We start from the raw sequence: 13542 nt of genomic DNA on the forward strand, positions 1-13542 counted from the left end.
CTTGATGCAGTAGCAAAGATTATCCAATAAACAGCTTTAATTGTGGCTGCAGAATAAAACCAAGTAACTAAGTAGATATCCAGTCTGCTGCCTCTAGTTAGCTACTCTAGATTGTCCCTAAATACAACATTTCTCCGGAGTTAAATTTCCTCATTTCTGGGAAAAAGGAGAAATTAAACCTATTCTTTCTGTATTATTTAATTTGGGGGTAAAATCAAGTGATAGACATCCTTAGGATTCTGTATAATTTCTATGGAAAACGCAAAGTAATGTTCATGTTCTCCTATGCTGCACTTAAAGATTAAAACTGGAAGATGGTACACGTTAATCTTAAATTTTTATTCTTAAAATGGTATGAGAACTATCAATATTTATTAAAAAAAGTAAACTGAAAAGGACTTTGTACTTCTATGATTTTAAATAGTGTTAAATAAAAATTAATCACTAACTTAATTAGTCTTTATTTTTTCTGCTATGAATAAAACGGATTTCTATGATTTTTAATTAATTTCATTATCCTCCAAGACAAAACAGAAGTAATGGATCAGATGAACTGTAGTGAAGTCCTAACTTTGATCAGGAATACTTAGGACATACTTATGTGATCAGCACATACTTAGGCTAGATCTGTAGGCCGTATCATGAAATCTGGCGCAAACCCAAGCAAATTCTGTGAATAATACATTTCCCATATTCAGACTTTCAAAAAATGGAACAGTTCAGCAATATGATAAAATCTAGTCTTGCCTTCATTGCAAACAGGCTAATATCAGAAGAAAAATCCACAAGCAGGTAACACATAAAATGGTCAGACAAGGTGCTTGTGAGTAGCAGTATGGAAGTCTCTGACTCATCCTGGTTTAATGAGAAAAGGTGAATTCTTTTCTGAAGTACTACTGTGGCCTTTAAGCAAGCTTACCAGCTGGTAGTCCCAGATACTCTACAGAGCCCACACGAAGTTCATGTGAAATTTGTCCGCTTTGAAGACAACAGATACAACCTGAAGGCAGGCACAGCAATAATGCCACAAGGACTTAGGTTTTCCACATCACCTGTACTTACACCACAATAAGTGCCTTTAAACTGATGAAACTGGGGGTAGGGGGGGAAGTCTGGCAAGGTGAAAAATGCTAATTTTTAATTTCTGTAGTGGTGTGTCATATTTTCTGTCGAAGAAAAAAAAACCACCCAGGTGTTACACTTGTAGCTAGGTATGTCTTATCAATACACCTACATGTACTAGTCATTTATGCCTACTGTATGGCCAGGAGCAAGAAAAGAAATGGGATGGCACGCTGGAATTGTTTCTCTCTCCTTTCTACTATGTAGATGCAGGAAGTCTGCAAGAATATCGACATCAGGACTATGTGTATTGGAAGTCTTGTGAGATGAACCCCACGCACATAATCCCTCATGTGATAACATTTATAAACTGGCGTGACAGTCTTTAAAAGATGTTATCTATGGGATAGCATGCTTGGCTTACAGGAATGAGCTACAAAAAGAATGTAACAGAAATTAAAATGAAAACTAAAAAAAAAAAAATCTCTCAAGAAAGAAAAGCAATTTCAGAAAACAGGGCAGTATCCTTTTTCTTTCATTTGCATTTATACCACACATAGTTCTGGAGGTAAAGACTGATGAATATCATGATCGTCATAAATTCAGGACACACTGTCTACCAAATAAATGAAACTGGACAGAATTTTAAAATATAAAGACAGAAGAAGATAAACCAACCCCATCCCTCAGAAGAGAAGAGTGAAAGTATAATCTGAAATACTTCATATTGGAAAACCAACCTTAAAACCAAAGGGGTTTAGGCAGAGACCTAAATCTCACAGGAAATTGAGGCAGCTCAGGAAAAGAATAATGCTGTATGTATATTAAGATTGAAACTTCTTCAGTTAAGTTTGTCTTTTCTAACTACTTCCAATCTGTAATACATATTTAATCTTGCAGGTTATTTTTTTTTTTCTTAATTTGTCATTTCAAGTCTGTATAGTGATGAAACTGGATTCAAGTGAATATAACAGGCAATTCATATAATAGTTTCATGGAAGACTCAAATCTAAACATGACAAACTTGCTCCTTGGAGCATTTGCAACCTGAAACAATCTGAGGAATCCAAGATATTGTGACATATTTTCTTCTAAGCAGCAAGAGTCAATTTCGTGTGCTCAGCACATCTGCTAGCAGGCAATAGAGACAAAGACAAGTGAGGAGACAATTTACAACTGTAAGACTGTTATGATCTCCTGTTGTCATTCTGCATTACACTTGTTGCATCAAGATGTAGTTTGCTAAATGTTTTAGATTAAGGTAAATGGGCTGTTGTCAAAGAAGCAGTGTTTTTTCTATGCCATCAGCAGTACATAATGGCATTCATGCCTTGGGTTGCTGCTAGCATTTGTGAGACATGCTGCAGGCTGGGCCAGAGAAAAGGCTGAGGGAATAACATTAGATGCAAAAAAAATGATACATTTTTATCCTTACTAATTTCCTGACCTCGCTCCCTACATTGCATTGTGAGCGATACAGTGAGAAGGAGAAAGGAACACGAGGCCAGGGATCTGTCGTGGTTTAGACCCACTGCGGGGGTCACGGTGGGACGGGCACCAGTTACTAAGGAGCAAAACGGCTCCTGGTAAACCTAGGACAGTATCAGACTAAGTCCATAGCACCTCAAAAGCAGTAATAGCATTTAATATTAAAGTAATATTTTTCTACTACTTTTTCAACTCCTTTGCCTTGCTTAATCTCACCAAGTTGATGGTTACCCCTCTGAAAACTGCGCTTGTTTATACTGGTCCATTGATCAAAATTGAAATGTGTTGCCTACCAACACCACTGTGAAAAGCTCTTGCGCTGTAATGGTCATACCATTTTAAAGTCTGAAGTCTCATTTTCTATTATCATCTTGCAATAATTTCTTCTTTTTTGGGGGCGGGGGTCTGTTTTTTTTTTTTTGTTCAATAAACTCCTTGGTTTTGCGCAACTTTCCTTGGGCTTGTTAGGTATTATTTTATGCTGTACTTTAAAAAGTATTCTGTGAATAATAAATAAATTTATTTAATTGATAAAGAAGGTTTCTATAAAAAAGGCTTTATGAAGACCTTTTCAATTGAGTGCAGAGCCCTGGGAAAGGTTGAGGTTTAAAAAGTCTCTACTACCTTGCACCTCAACAATGCATGAAGCTGGAGCGTATTTCAGATGCGACAGTAACACATCTCTGAATGGAAGTAGAAAATTTTTCCACACAAAGATTCTTATTCTCAGAGTTAACATGTTCTTACTGCCTGCAATAGAAGCTCTTGTGACAAGTACAGAATTGAGTAATGCTACACTGTAATTAAAGACAACATAGCATGTTGTTATTTTACAACACTACTTGTCTGTAAACATCATATTCTTCTGTCTACTTTCTAAATAACTTGTAAACTAGAGAGACAGGGTGGTGCGAGGAATATAGCACTGGCTTTCATTTTACAGCACCGCTTCAGACCCAGACACAAATGCTCATGTGGAGAAGCCATAATTTAGTAGCATTTTCTTACCCTGTGGTTTTAAATAATTTCTCAGATGATGCACATCTTCATCACAAAATCAGCTCTAAAACTGCGACTAAGTGCATCAGTGTTGATTACCTCTTTAGAAAGACTGGGAATCAAACACTGCAAGTAGCAATGATATCTGGTCCTAAAAGAACTGAGAACACTTACTCCTGGAGAGAGACACTGACAGAACAGGGAAAAGCAACATAAATGTTAATTCAGTTAAAATATTTGTTATCCTACTACTTTAATTTAATCTTTAACAATACAAAAATTATGCAGCAAAGCCTCCTAATCCTGTATTTTTTATATGAAAGCAGTAGGATTTCTTTCTCTTATCAAGTCACCGTATCTATACTCACTTCAGATGCTGTTTTATAGCAAGGAAACTACATAATGCAAGATGAAAACCAGAAACAAAGGAAGTGTAAGAATTATGCATCAAAACTCAAGCCGATTTTTTTAATCAACTTTTAGTGATTCCATTGCCTTTACTTTCAGAAAATTCTTTTTAAAAATGTCCCAACTATAGTGAATTCATGTCTTTAAAGTCTGTAAATTTCAAGGAGTTTACATAAACCATTTATCCAGAATTCATTAAGATTTTTCCTCTGCTTAAAAGAAATAGGTTAGCTGTGGAGTTTTAAAACATTTCTACTGTAGAGCTGCATTTAAAGTTATAAAACTGTGTCAATATTTTGGGACAACTTTTCCATTTATATCTATAGTGTGGATCTTTGATAAGCAGCTTAGCTAATTACTTTTTAGCTGTAGCATGCAACTTGTGTTCCATGGGATTTTAGTGGTCTGCTGCCAACCATCTAATAAAGGAATGTTTTTTTTTTTTTCCCTCTTTATGTTGTTTAGGTAGGGATTTGTTGACAGAATAGCAAAATTACCAAATGAGAATGGCTCCTCCACCCAAAAGAGGGATTTTTATTTGTAGATAAAATTGTTTTCAATTTTTTTTTTTTAATTGCAGAGCATTTCACTAACCATCTAGTCCACTGTCAAAGCTGTCTGAATTTGCACTGAGCTTTGTATGTAGCACCTCATTAGTTAATGAGTAATTGTCTGCCAAGAATAAATCAAAAAAGCAAGTATCTTCCAAAAGCAACTTCAAATTCTCTATTTCAAAAGACAGGAAATTACAGTGCTGAGTAAGCAACAACTCCTCTCTTCCTGTTAAAATAAAACTGTCATAATCATAGTTAACTGATTATAATGGTACCGATCCAGATGACGTCAGTAACTTACACAACTGGATGCTTAATTTACAAACCTAAAAAAATTTCACCTATTCCCAAGCACTTTCCATGTCACATAATTTATATTGAGTTTAGTGGGAGCTACTGAATGCCCAACAGTATGAATATCTTACTATGGATCTAAGTGTCCAATTAGGAACGATAAATGTGAAAAACTGAAAAACTCTGAAAATCTGCTAAAATGATGAGTCTGTTCCTAGATTACAGTTCTGTATTACCGAGATGCATGTTCTCATAATGAATAAACCTCTTCACCTGTAGTTTCCTAGTGACTTTCAAAGACTTTTTTAAGATCGCATGCTGAATCTGCTATTGTATATTACTGATTCAAAATTTCACTGAGCTGTAATTTAGTGAAAGCATGAAGGAAGCAGATGCTTATAGACATGGAGCTGCATTTATTTTGATACTTTTATGAGCAGCACATTAGCTCCTACAGAATGGTTTCAATTATATTGGATTACATATGCTACTTGCCTAGACATGGGATCAAAACAAGAATCTTAAATTAGGCTGCTTTAAGATTTGCATTTGTTAGGATACTGTACTTATATTAATAATATGACTGTCCAGTAGCTGAAGAATGTAAGTTCACAAAGAAAACCTCAGAATCTCTAGGGAAATTTCTCTCAAGACTTGCCATGTATGTTAATTTAGGGTTGGGTTTTGGTTTTTTTTTTTTTTCCCCACAAAAAATGGCATTGAAAATATAAGAAAAAAACCTGAAGGCTGACATATAATTAAGATCTCAAATTAATCACTGTCTTAGTTGAACTTCAATGAGGCGTGCATCAAAATGACAAATTATAGTACCACAGGTTGACAAATTTGACTTATTTAACAACAGTATTCTGAAAGAAATAAATTTAACAGTATATTGAAATTGTAAGTAGAGGTTTTCAGACTAAGGGAGAAACACGTTTTCTTCCAATAAGTAAATATTACTTAAGGCAGAAGAAAAAAGAGATCTGCATTGGTTTTTAACTTTCAAATAATTATTTTGCAGATGTTAAATAAGTTTATTTTCATTCATTTTGCCTGTAACAAAATTATGCATGTTTCTGTGTCTCTCTAATCAATCAGCTTATTTAATTTATCAAGATTTGTCAAAGAAAATTTAGCACCCAAAGGACAACTAAAGCCCAACTGGTAATTATGGTAGAAACACTACGTATAATTACATGTGCATGAGCTTTTTTTCCTAGAAATGGTACACTATTTTGCAAATGAAACAACAAGACAAGTCTATCTAGACGAATTTATCACATATTCTCCATAAAACAGAATGGCAAATTCTTCGTAGCAGAAACTATAACTGCGCTTTTGTGCACTGTTAGTAAAGTGACACTACCCTCAATACTGAGCGTTTGAGAGGTACTGTATTTAGATACTCCCTCCTACATGGCACAGTCCCCTGCCTGCAAGCCAGAACTGTAGTTTTGGACAGTGTGCTTGTTGACTGGGGCCCACACCCACATTTCACAGAGCAATTGCTGTTTGCTCAGCTATGCAACTGCTACTTCACGCTATTCACACCCATGACTGGCAATAACATGGCCAAAGGAAACTGTAGGCAGACCAAAGGTTAGTATGTATTTCTGAGGCTGAAGAGTGAGGAGAATATGATCCCAGATGGTGCTTGTATCCATTTCAATCCTTCTGCTTAGGAGAACAGCTCTGGCTATGAGCAAGTGCATCTAGCAGACCAACGACCAGCTACACTACTGTTCTGAAGGATCTGGGCTCCCTAATCATGGTACCTCATGTGAAGATGTAGGATTGCTGGGAAGAAATTAAACCACCTGGTCAAGGCAAAGAAGAACATAACCTCAAGCACACTTGCTTATCTCATAAAGAGGTCCTTTAAAAACAGTCTTGTCAGTGGACAGGCACCTAATCACAAATGGAAGAGAAGAAAATTGAGTGCTGGATTATAAGGCTGGGAAGTAAGTAGTAAAACTGGAATGTGAGTCACATTTGGACTTATTTGGGGAATTGTTAAGCAGAATTTCCTGGGAAGCAATTATATGGAGGAAGGGCTGCCAGAGACACCTGATGTTTTTCAAAGACAACCAACTATTTTAAGGGTAAGTGAACTTTGGCAAATGACTCATGAGACTAACAAAGTAGCTTCTTAGTGAACGAAAATGAAAAGTACAGATACAAAAATAAAAGAGGACACATAACAATGAAGTAATATGAAACGCTTTTGTGCCTCATTCTTTCACAAGAAACCTTCATGTATCTGTACAGGAGGGAAAGTGAGAGGCAGTTCTGGGTGTGCAGTAAGCGAGAGATTTGGTAGAGAAGTTGAATACAGTCACATTCACCCAAGGGTACATTTAAGCATGTGAAGGGAAGTTACAATGGCCACTGCCTCCAGCAGTTCTGGGGCCTGGTTTCTCTCACCCAGCCATTGGAGTCCAACCCAAGACACCTGTGGGTATCTGACTCAGGCCAATGCACCTCACTGCTGTTTTCCCATTTGCAGATTTAACCAGTCACACAGCTGAGCATGAATCCTGTCACCGAAACCCGGGAAAATATCCAGGGAAACACACCCTGGACACCGACACGACTGCCTACAGACTGCCACAGGCAAGGCACTGCCTTCAACAGCACCCACCTACTGGGCTCACATAAAATACACAAGCACCAGCAGCCAGCTTCCCCCTCTGGCTGGCAGGCACAGGAGGTTACTCACGCGAACATGCACGCGAATCTGTGTGCGTTCACAAGCACACGTACGTTAACGGATCCACCAAGTACTAGCACAAACTCCCTGTGCACCCAGCACCCCTGCCGGCACCACAGGCCCTCTGACCAGCCCCATGGGTCCCCTGCTCACTGGCGGATCTACCTTGGTGCTCGCTAGCGCGTTTTTTGGGAAACACACCCCAGTGCGCGGCTGCCGAGCCCCCTATTCCCTCCTGCTCGGCGGGTGAGTGAGAGAACTGCTCCGTTAGAGGAGGAAACCACAAGGTCTCCAGACGTTGAAAAAAGAAACGAGAAGTAATTTTGTTGTAAATTTCCCTAAAACTGTCAGGAGGAACAAAAGTCTCGGCAGATTCTTACTCTTATAAAATGATACAAAGCAGAAAGAGAAAAACAGAAAAGAAAGACGGAAAGAAAATAGAGAAATAGAATCACCATCCCCTGGCTACAGCGACATCTTCTCGGTGAGAGAGGGGAAATTCTTTCATTTATAGTCCTTTCAGTTGTGGTCCTTGCAGTCAGTCGATCCGCTGAAAGATCACCACCACACAGCTGAAGCACAGATTTGCCCTTTTTTAGGGTCAGGCTCTGTTGGACCCCTCCCACCGGTGCAGGCTCATCCGCAGGGCATCTGGTGAGCTCCAGGCTCAGCTCACGTTGTGCCCTGGCAGGCGGCGCAGTGTCTGTCGCTATTGTCGGGAGAGTTGATATTCCTGGCCTCAGGGCAGACACCACAGAAAAGCACCCCCACCTCGGTGGGGCAGCATCCCTGCTGTGATAGTAGTGACGATAAGTGATAACGAGCTGTCAGCTCCATCTTTGGAGTTGTTTTGAGACAAACACAAAAAGAGGTCTCTTGGGCATCACACCCCCAACCCCGCTGCAGTAGCTGATGCACACAGGCCGGGGGCACGTGCTTCCCCAATCTGACTCTGTAGCTAGCGCTCGGCCCTTGAAGCCCTCGCACACACACACAGGGTCAAGCGTGAGATTGCAGCAAGAGTTAAGAAAGGATTTAATAAGAGAACAAAGTGGTGATGAGGTGCAGGGCTCAGCCGGACCAGCGTACTGAACAGACAGGCCCGTTTTTCACGCAGACATCACAACACTCTCAAGATGATGAAAATGCATAACTAGCACAAAATAAGTTGTGACTTGAAACAAAATACTTTTAAGACTTTAAAAGCCTATATTAAAGTGAAAGAATACTCTGAAGTGTGTGGTTTCATTGCAGTACTTAAGAACCTAGCATCAGAACTAACAGATGCTAATAGTAAGGGCCTTATAATTTAGCAGATAAAAGCAAAACAAGAGCCAGTGACTGGAAGATTAAAAATCAGAACTAAAACTTCTTAGTTCTAAGTAAGGCAGAGTGATAGGTGGAATCAAAGAAAGTGATAATTTTCTTATATCTCAGTGTCCTCAAGAGCTGAATTTCTTTCCAGATGTTATTCTTTATCCGAATCTAAGTTAGTGATTGCAGTATCAAGAAAACTGTGTGAAATGCAATAAAATAAAAATTAGCCTGATTAAGTCCACAGGCCTATTTTTACTTACTCTTTAAGTATACAAGATTGGTGGGAATGATGCAACATATAGGTAAAATATTTAAAATTAGTAAGCACCAAGGTAACCTGGTATTGATTTCATAAACAGTGATTCCCTTCTGTATTAAAGCATTACATCCAAGTACTTTTGGCATTAGGATTAGAGTGGTGGTAGTCCTGGGCAGTGCTGTGTTGTGATACATAGGCTGACTGGATCAACTTGAAGAAAAAAAAGTGTTTTTCCCTGCCAATACTTACTTTATTCAGTGATAATGTTAGGTATTAGCTGACAGTGCAACTTGTAAATGTTATGTATGACTTTATTGGCTAGGAAGATGTCATGTGGGTATACATTTCTGTATGATAGCTGGGAAAGAATATTGATTTATAGATTTATCAGATAAAGTATCTGAGGCATTTCAAATTTTTTTATCGAGTGAACTTGTTTTGCTTTTTGTTGTCTGTATTGATGCTGAAGTATAAATAATATGACTAAAAGCAGGATGATATTTTGCTATTGTTAATCACAGCACAAAGTTGGTGCAACTTCAGTTCTGTTAGTGTAGTTAAATTGGAAACACATCAATACAAAAAAAAAACAACATTGCATCATGAGCTAGCACCGTATTTTATAGCTTAGATATTTATTTATTCTTTTGCTAAATTTTGCTTATATATTTGATAACTCCCCTTCATTTACTAAATTAATTTGGAAATATTGCAAATCACACCTTCCTCTTTGCCTTCCCTGTACTAAGGCAGTTCAGAACTACCTACCAATTAAGGACTTATATTAAAGAGTGCTACAACAGTCAAAGCCTGATAAGCATATTTGATGTTTTCTATTTCCTTGAATACACAACCATTTTATTTCTGTGGATACAAGTATACAAACAGGCATTGTTGGTATGTTTATGCCCACAGTTACTGTTCCAGGACCAGAAGGATATGCTAGATACTTTCATGTGACTTTCTAGGCGGTGTGGCAGATACACAGACATTTAGCCAAAAGAAAGAAACTCAAGCACATTTTTTTTCCTGTTATCCAACATGCTGAATGGAAGTAAAAATTACGAATTTAGATTGACTTCAACTGTTTAATATGTTTTCTTGCTAGTTTTAGTATGATTCATTTTCAAAACAGGAGTTTCCATTATCTATTTAGGTAATTTAAGCAGTCTCTATTTTAATTATTCTTTTCTTTGTGGACTTTTCTTTCAGAAATGCTAGGAAAATTCAGTTTAATTCCATTTTTATCAAGGACTTGCTGAAGCAATCTTATGACAGAGAGCAGCTATATCCAAAATAGCAATGGCAAAATACGAGCTAAAAGGAAAAAAGCCTATATCTGTCTGTCAGGTAGTAAGTCTAGTGACAACTTTGCAGCTTAGAGTATGTGGCTTTTACGACTCCAGCCTGGGAAACACTTTTTGAGTGGATCTATTGTAGAGATCACTCCAATGTTAAGTAATTCATTGGCACTCCCTTACATTTTTATATGACATTAGTAGTGATGTTATTAACTTAATACAAGTAGTACTTCATGAACCTTATCTAAATCCAAAGTTTAAATCATGTGTAGGCACATTTCATAATTCTGTTATGCAGAAGAGCTAAAAATAGATTATCCTATTTGTTCATATTTTCTAGCTCTATACCAACTGCCAAAATTATTTTTAGCATCCACATCCTGGCACATTTAAGTCCTACTAGTATCTCTGAACTGCATGCTTCAATAATCCTGTACATCAGCTACCAATTTTTCTCAATATTGCTGAAAGAAATGCATGATATGTCCCGAGAAGTCACATCATCCTATTCTGTTAATAAACACCATCTGCTCCCTTCTTTCCTCCCCCCCACCACTCATTACCCATTAAGATGAGATCAGCCTTGAAAGTTTTAACATTGCTTTCAAATCCCTCTCAAAAGCATTTCATCAGAATTGCTGAATTTCTATAGCACCATTCTAGTACAAACATGAAGAATATTTCATTATTTAAGGTGTCTAATAATTCAATTTTATAATTCAGTTTAAAATTAAGTGTAGCAGCACAAAACAGATAAAATTGTATTTCATAACACTATTATAAATAATTGCAATTCATCCCCAGGACATTCAGAGTTTTCACTGTAAGAATATATATTAAAGTGGGGTTTTTGGTTTTCTCCCCAGTGATTAATAGGATAGCATAAAGATATCTATCATATTTATCTTGAATAAAGATGGCCATAAATTCTAGCAGCAGGATTGTTAATGAAGTCAGTGATTTCAAAAATGTCAGCTACCTGTTTAATAGCAGTAAAATAACCCAGTAAGAACAAAATGAAGCAGTGTTCAAAGCAGGCCTAGGATCAATGAAGCCCCTTGCTGTATAGGTCAAGCTGCTATGTTGCTTTCTTTCTCAGCAGCTGTATTTTCCCTCCCATGCTCTCTATGAACAAAGCTGCTTATGTGTCTTAGGACAACAGGAAATGGAAAAGTGCATCAAATTCTTCTATCCTGAAACCAAACTAATCTTATTATAAATAAAATAAAAAGGACACAGCTACACTGTGACTTCACGTAATTTGTAAAGTAGGGGATGAAGTATAGTGTTTCTTCTCCATACATTAATACCTATACATGTTACACAGACCCTGAAAGCAACTAAAAAAAAAAACCCAAGAAAATATGGCAGAAAGCTCTCCAGAAAAAAAAAATAGGTATGGAATCAGCAGACTTGTAACTCCCCCATTTCTCACTCCAGCCAGCAAAGCTCTGTCGCAAAACAGAAATTAAATGATAAATTGCTGATGGTAATTATTGCAGCTCAAGTGTTTTTCTTAAAATCCCTCCTTAATTTTCAATGCATCTCAGCATTTTCTGTTGTCACTGTAAGTGAATTTTTTTTTTTTTTTTTTTTTAAGTAACCTGTTTCTGTTTTCTCACATGAGATCTTTTTTCTCCTGGGGTATTGTGCTATATAGAGGCATATTTCTCAGGTGTGTTCTTTCCCAAATAATAGAGAAGCTGAACATAAAGAATTATGTGCTAAATGGTACCGAAGCTAACCCAAATAGGCCACTTGACATTGAGGAAGTTAAAAAGGTAAGAAGGAGAAAAGGAGGGAGGGATGCAGGGAACAGATTGAGGCTTATGATATTGATGGTAGGAGGCCAGAGTGAGTATTTCTGTGGCCTATCCTGTTATTTAGTTTAACTGGATGCAATTGTAGGGGTTTACATATGATGGCCCAGCATGGTAGTTCTATTGATGACATAATTTTATATCTTTTCATACCCATTTTTATTCTCAGTAGACCAGAAAATTAGTACATTCTTTTAAGTTATGTTTATGATCAAGAAAATCCACAGTAGATTCATGTCTCCCACAGAATCTGTCAGGTACTCTGTTGTTTCTTGTCAACTTTCATCTCAACTGCAAATCTGTCAAGGAGGATGGGACGTCAGAGAAAGAGGTGTTGGTGGGCTTTGTTTATTTGGGCCTATTTGTTTGGTTAGTTTGCTTATTTTTAAAGATAGCGAACAGTAATTCACCCCGTATAACCATCTGTCTATGTCCTCTATTTCCAACCATTTCAAAGGGAAGTATTTTAAATGATCAGTGATTATGAAAGGTACACTCCTTTTTCAAATCACACCTGGATCTAATCCCTTTAGATGCACATCTCTACTGCTCATCCTGCCCTCTCATGCTATCTCTGTCTATCATTTTTCTTTATTGCAATGGCAGGTTGCTAATCATTTCTATCTTAGGTTTCAAATTACAAATCCATAATGAAGCACTTAAGTATGTGGTCTGATATTTAGGGGTACTAAGTATGCAGATGTTTCATCAGGGAGCTAAAAAGGAGCTACTGGGCAATCAAAATTTTTGAAAATTGAATACTAGGTAGAACCAGGTCTGAAAATGTTGATTGCAGGGTTTTACACATTCATAAAGAGTACAAGAAGAGAAACGGAGAATGTCTTGATGTGATTATCATTTAAAAGTACCTATTCTCTCATGTCAAGGAATGATGCATGAAGTGAATGTAATGTAATGAGTTTTCTTTGCTAGCTGGATATAAAGGCAGGTAGTTTCATAGGAAGTTAAAAAAACACGAATTGAAAGAAAAATTCTCTCGGTGAATGGAGCTGCCTTGATGCAGCTCTTAAAAAAGTAGAGCTGGCCATATGAAGGGAGACTCCAACGAACTAGAACTCTTTAAACACTTTTAGTATTCCTGATTACACAAACTGAAGAGTCAGATTCAAAAAAGATAAGTATCAAATTGAAGGTATTAAGTTTACGTTTCATTCTAAAATGCTGATTTCTGTGGTTGAAGGTAAAATTCCACCCTTATATGTCAGTGATTCAGGAGCTTGAGTTCTGTTAATCAGCATGTTATTTTAGCCCGGAAAGGAATTATATGAGGAGTCAATCATGCAAACTGAACTCCATGGTGATAAGC

General features: G+C 37.3%; 1 protein-coding gene across 3 annotated transcripts in view; it reads right to left on the minus strand.

Moving 5' to 3' along the window:
- Positions 1-13542, minus strand: part of CSMD3 (CUB and Sushi multiple domains 3) — a 614489-nt gene that overhangs the window by 485017 nt on the left and 115930 nt on the right. The window lies entirely within an intron of this gene.

The sequence above is a fragment of the Lathamus discolor genome, chromosome 2, assembly GCF_037157495.1.
Source record: "Lathamus discolor isolate bLatDis1 chromosome 2, bLatDis1.hap1, whole genome shotgun sequence".
NCBI lineage: Eukaryota > Metazoa > Chordata > Aves > Psittaciformes > Psittacidae > Lathamus > Lathamus discolor.